Here is a 6,472-nt window from a genome sequence, read left to right as displayed (position 1 = left end):
CTCCCAAATTGCAAGTGGATTCTTTACCAGCTGAGACACAAGGGAAGCCCAAGAGTACTGGAGTGGGTAGCCTATCCCTTCGCCAGGGGATCTTCCCGACCCAGGAATCGAACCAGGGTCTCCTGCATTGCAGGCGCATTCTTTATCAACTGAGCTATGAATTGACATCCAACACCATCTTGAGAACAAATCCGGTGCTGTCTTCTCTGCTCCTGTACCGAGAATGATGAGGAATGCTACAAGGATAAGTACTGCCTCAAATTTCTGGATCTGTACACCCAGAACAATACTCAAGAACCTCCTTCCTTGTCTTTAGTCGATTCTCCTTCTCTTCCATTCTCTCTCCCTTTCCAAGCTTCCCCTACGCACCTCAAGCCCTCTCAAACCCAGAGCCTACTCATTAGCTTTTTTTTTTTTAACTAGTTTTTAAACTGCTTTTTTGATGCGGCCTGGCTGACAAGTCCAGAACATTCCAGCCCCAACCTTAACTATTAAATGTTGGCACTTATTTTTTCTTTGCTTTTATTTAAAGGTGCCACAGTGCATGCAGGATCTTAGTTCTCCCACCAGGAACTAAGCCCCCTGCTGTGGAATCTCGGAGTCCTACCCACTGGACCACTAGGAATTCTCTCTTCGCCAGTTTTTAAGTCATTTTCACGTTATGCATCTATACAGATATTTATTGGTCAGTTTTACTTATTTTTATTTTTCCTGAATCTTTTGCTTAATCCAGATTTCCAATATATTTCTTTTACATCTGTAGATTGAAAGCGACTGAATCATAGAGAAAAGCTGACAAAAGAGATGGAAGAAAAAGATCACTTTGCTCCCCCTTTTGACCCACCAGCACTGCTCAGTTATTTGAGCTAATAATCCTTTTTCCCTGAAGATAGTTTAAATTGGATTTCTGACATGACCTAAAGTATCTTTGCTAATATCTGTCTCTCTCTGTATGCTGTGTCTATCGTTTTCCTGCTGTGTTTCATTAACAGTCACAGATCCAGTGATTTTCCTCATTTTTCATATTTGAGTGAGGATAAGTCTAGATCGGGCTTCCCTAGTGGTTCAGTGGTAAAGAATTAGCCTCCCAGTGCAGGAGACATGAGTTGGAAAATCCCCAGGAATAGGAAATGGCCCAGTCTAGTACTCTTGCCTGGAGAATCCCGTGGACAGAGGAGCCTGGTGGGCTATAGTCCATAGTGTTGCAAAGGGTCAGACACAACTGAAGCAAGTTAGCACACACACATACACTAATACTTTATTAATCACCTCTAGGCCTGTTCCCAGTTATGTGGGCTCCAAAGAGGGGGTCACCATTCACCTAGCTCTCAGCTAGGAGATTAAGAAGGCTTTGGCTTAGCCCCTCTTCCATCTTGGACCGTCGAGTCTAAAGAGGCAGGTCTGGCCTTTCCTGGGTCAGTAAGGGGCACATACAGGTCGGGGCACAGATGGTGGCCAAGAGCCCAAGATTGCCACCCATCTGCCAGCCTGGTTGTGTTTAGAGAAAGATTCCCTTGTTGTGGTTCACACTGGGCTTGACTGTGTGACTGCCTGGCATCCAGCCAGTGGGACAGACTTCCTCATGCTCCTCTGTGAACTGTAAGACCTGGACCAACCACAGAGCCTCATCCACTGAGCACCCCACAGACAAATCACTGAGGGTGATCTAGGGATCACCCTTGCCATCAATGATAAAGAGGCCCCTGTAGGCAATACCTTCATCTTCCTTGGGACCATAATCATGGGAGAAGTTTCTGGTTACATGGGCCAGCAGGGGGATGTTCCAGGGCCGAAGCCTCCCTCCTTCTGGGGGGTGTTGATCCAAGCCAGGTGAATGAACTAAGAGTCCACGGAGACGCTCAGCACCCTGCAGTCCAGCTTGTGCAACTCCACAGCACATTGCTGAAAGCCATGGTCTCCGTGGGGCACACAGAGGTAAATTGCAGATGGGAGAAAAAGCGGGCCCTGTAGTTTCCTTTGTACTCAGAAAGCTTCACCTTCTTGAAGGCGCCATCCACCTCTGGGGGAACCTGGAATTCCAGGGCGGGTTTTCCGATATGAGCGTTGCTGGATGCCATGACTAAAGCTGCGTGGGCAAGGGTGGGTGCATGGACTCTGAGATGGGCAGACTCCTTTTGGCAGGGCCCCTACTCCAGTATTCTTGCCTGGGAAAATCCCATGGACAGAGGAGCCTGGTGGGCAGCAGTCCATAGGATCACAAAAGAATCGGATGCAACTTAGCGACTAAACAATATCAACAAGTCTAGACCAGCAAACTACAGCCCGTGGGCCATATCTGGCCAGTGGCTAATTTTGTTTTTAACAGCCCACAGGTTAAAAATAGTTTTTACATTTTAATGATTATATTTTTAAATAATAAGAGCTTTCACTGTGTCTCTTGGCCCACAAAGCCTAAAATGTTTATCCATCTGGCCCTATAAGAAAAATTTTGCCAATCTCTGATTTAGAAAGATTTGATAATTGACTATAAATATTCTGCATTTATTTTCCTTGGGTCTCTCACTATTTACCTGGCTGCTCTTGGAGTCCTTCATTATGTGGGTTTAAAATATTAAGTTTGGAATGTCAGTTTCCTGCACAGAATTGAGAGGAAGTTCGAGTCATGGGTTGTCTTGTCTAGAAGTTCCTCTGGGTTGACTTTTATCTGTTGTTCAAATTTCTGTTCCAGGTAATTGTTTTTGGTATCTATTCTCTCGTTTGGTTCTGCTTCTGCTTCAGGTTCATGTTTATGGCTTCCTTCCTGGCTGTTTTGTAAGTTGAATTTCCTCATGGGGTCAGTTGCCCCTAAATATAAGGGAACTTCTCTCAGCCCTGAGATGAGCTTCTTGCTTTGATGGGATGTACAGTCAGGGAAACACCTCTCCACAGGTTTTTCTGTTTTCATGGCCTCCTTTTCGTTCCTCAGCTATACACAGGTGCTATTAATCTATTGCATTAAAAGAAATTCCAAGTAGGAAATGGCCCCATCTCTCAAAAACATGCACACACACAAAAACTGCTTTTTCTAGGAGACTATATTTCTCTGTTTAGTGGGTATTAGTGAGGATTTGCTAGGATTTCCTCTATTCAATTTTCATGACACAACACTAATCTCTTGGAAATGAAAGGTGTAGGTTTTAGTCTTAAATTGAGTCCCAGGTGACAATCATCCAGCAGAAATGATTGTGGTATATATCCATGTCTCCCTTCCCTTCTTCCATCAATGACGTGTATTTTCATTATTGATGTTAATATTCCTTTATTTAAATCAATTACATGGAGATAGAGGAGTTGGTGTATATTTCTTTCACTCACACTCAATCATTGGAGGTTAACAAAAACTCACTAATGACAAAAAACTTTTGTCAGATTATCAACTGGGATCCCAAAAAGGCACAGTTCATGTCCCAGTAGTAAAGTCATGAATGGCATGGAAACAATCTGAACTGATTCTTAGGGGAAGGACTGAGACATCTGGAGATAAGATATTATTGATTGGCTTCACTAATGCCAGGCAAAAGGTCCAGAGCTAAGTAGGAGAGATTAGCGCCTCCTCCCAAATAGCCCACCATGCATTTCCTTCCCCATAGTTAGCAATGGTGGATCAAGAACACACCCTGGATGACAAGCCGGGTAAAAACGAGAACAGGAAGAAGCTACTGGGATTTGTTCCAGCCAGGGCACTTGTACAGGGAACTTAACAGTTCTCAAGTTATCACCTTCTGCCCAGGGTGCTGTTTCAGTAAGCATTCTTCTGCTGCGCAGCAGGCTAGTGGGATGGTTTATTTTATTGTATTTTATTGTGGGGGCGGGGGGGTGGCGTGCTTCACTGCCTCTCTGTTGCTGCACGTGGGCTTTCTCTAGTGGCAGGGGCTACTCTTTGTTGAGGCACACAGGCTTCTCATTCTGGTAGCTTCTCTCTTGCTGAGTGCAGGCTCTAGGGCACTTGGGCCTCAGTAGTTGGAGCACACCGGCCTCGTTGCTTCTCGCATGTGAAGATCCCAGACCAGGGATCAAACTTGTGTCTCCTGCATTGGCAAGGCAGATTCTTTTTTTCTTTTTGGACAGGTAGATTCTTAACCACTGGATCGCCAGGGAAGTGGGATGATCTGATGAATACATTCCAATTGTTACAGGAAGAGAACCCCTTCCAGGGCCCGAAACCGGGCTCTTCTCTAACACTCAGAAATGAACTGTCTGAGGAGACGCATGTGCTGACAAAGCAAGAGATTTTATAGGGAAAGAGCACCCAGGTGGACAGCAGCAGGGTAAGGGAACCCAGGAGAACAGCTCTGCTACATGGCTTGGAGTCTCAGATCTTATGTTGATGGGATTAGTTTCCAGGTTGTCTTGAGCCAATCATTCTGACTCAGAGTCCTTCCTGGTGGTGTACGCCTTGTTCAGCCAAGATGGATGCCAGAGAGAAGGATTCCGGGAGGTGGTCGGACATGTGGTGTCTCCTTTTGACCTTTCCTGAACTCTTCTGGTTGGCGGTGGCTTATTAGTTCTGTGTTCCCTACCAGGATCTCCTGTCCTAAAACAACTCATGCAAATGGTTACTGTGATGCCTGGCCAGGGTGGGCAGGCTTCAATCAGTGTGCTTCCCCTAACACAATGACTTCTGGAAGTTCCATTTAAGAGAACTGTACACCTGAAGGATAACTGGAACAGTCCACACCAGAATAAGTTTAAATCACAACTGACTCTGAGTTTGATGGAAGCAGGACAAACTCTAAGTAAAGACTCTGCTGAGAGGTGGAGGATACGTGAGAACGAACCATGTTTAGGAATGAGCTTGCCTGGAGATCAGCTTCCAGAATGACAGAGTGAGGACCTCAGGGAACAAACTCTCCCACAAAAAAAACAGTGAAAATACCAGCAAAACAACTAACATCAACCTTTTTAGAAATTGGGAAACTAACCGAAGCCACAGAACAAACTGAAAATCATCTATCCGAGAGAAACAACAGGACTGTGCTTAGAAAATGGGATCAGTGGTGTTTTAATTTGTGAATGGGCTACTCTTTCCATCCCCTCCCTCCCCAGCTCAGGTGGGTGGTAGCCACAAAAAGCCAGCAGTCTCACAGCCGATGGAGAGGACTGACCTCTTGTGGAGCTCATTGAAAAGCAACACCCCCAGAGCACAGTCAGTATTTTGTCTGAACTTGGAGCTCCCTGGAAAATCTCTATTCTTAGGTAGTTTTGGCTGTTTGATTTGACTCAGAGTTCAGCGCAACAGAACAAAATAACCCTGCTCCCAGGGCATTATCAAAACAATAGCCATCCACTGGCAACATAGCAGCTCCCTGAGGCTCTGCTTTCAGGGGAGGTTAGCGAGAGGCAGGCTGGGAATCTGAGTATACCTTGGAGAACTGGATAATCATGGGGCACTCTGGAAACCTCTAACATATTCCAGGGATTCTGAAAGGCTGTGTGAATGCACAAGGTTTGCACAGGAGAGACGTGGAAATGGAGAAGGTCTTAGTCACTGATTTCTGACTTTCAGGCTCTTTGCAAAACAAAAGTGAAAGCTAAGGATATCCGGTAAACTGCCTATAGTTTGAAGGCATGCCTTCTCACAAGATTCCTTTGGTAAAGGGTGAAAGCCACACGGATATCCACGGTAAAGGGTACCTCCTGTTCCTAAGTAATTTAAAAAATTTTATTGGATTGCACCAGGTCTTAGTTGTGGCAAACAGGATCTTTTTTTTTCCAGCGTGCAAACTCTTAGTTGCAGCAAGCAGGATCTAGTTCCCTGACCAGGGATCGAACCTGGCCCCTGCATTGGGAGCTTGGAGGCTTAATCCCTGGACTGCAAGGAAAGTTCACCTAATGAACTTTAACTTTTCTTCATAAGCTTAGGGCATGAATAACAAGATCTAGAACCTCATTCTCAAGGAGTGTGAGAAGAGGGGAATTATTCCTCTGGAGAAATTAGAGGATGAAAGTGAGGCTCAGTCCTGTCTAACTCTTTGCAATCCCATGGACAGTAGCCCTTCGGGCTCCTCTGTCCTTGGGATTTTCCTGGTAAGAATACTGGAGTGGGTAGCCATTCCCTTCTCCAGAGGATCTTCTGCATTGCAGGTGGATTCTTTACCGTCTGAGTCACCAGGGAAGTCCAGAGGGTGAAAAGGGAAAGTGACACAATAGTGTGATCCTGCGAAGATTCAAAAGTGACCCTGGCACTGAGACTGGGCCCCCACTCCCAAACCTGAGACTCAAATCCACAGGGGGAAAGTGAAGAGGTGCAGTGGCCTTTGCCTTCCTCTAATTTACCATGAAAATCTACCCTATGGCCAGCTGGTGCTCAGTCCCTTCAGTCATGTCTGACTCTTGGCAACCCCATGGACTGTAGCCCACCAGGCTCCTCTGTCTGTGGGATTCTCCAGGCAAGAATACTGAAGTGGATTTCCATGCCCTCCTCCAGGGGATCTTCCCGACCCAGGGATTGAACCCATGTCTCCTGCGTCTC

General features: G+C 45.9%; 1 pseudogene; it reads right to left on the bottom strand.

Moving 5' to 3' along the window:
• Positions 1-1,194: 1,194 nt before the first annotated feature.
• LOC123332392 lies at positions 1,195-4,448 on the bottom strand (annotated as a pseudogene).
• Between the last annotated feature and the right edge of the window lie 2,024 nt (positions 4,449-6,472).

This window comes from Bubalus bubalis, chromosome 3, assembly GCF_019923935.1.
Source record: "Bubalus bubalis isolate 160015118507 breed Murrah chromosome 3, NDDB_SH_1, whole genome shotgun sequence".
NCBI lineage: Eukaryota > Metazoa > Chordata > Mammalia > Artiodactyla > Bovidae > Bubalus > Bubalus bubalis.
The sequence above is the reverse complement of the archived record's forward strand: the minus strand, read 5'-3'. Positions and strand labels throughout refer to the sequence as shown.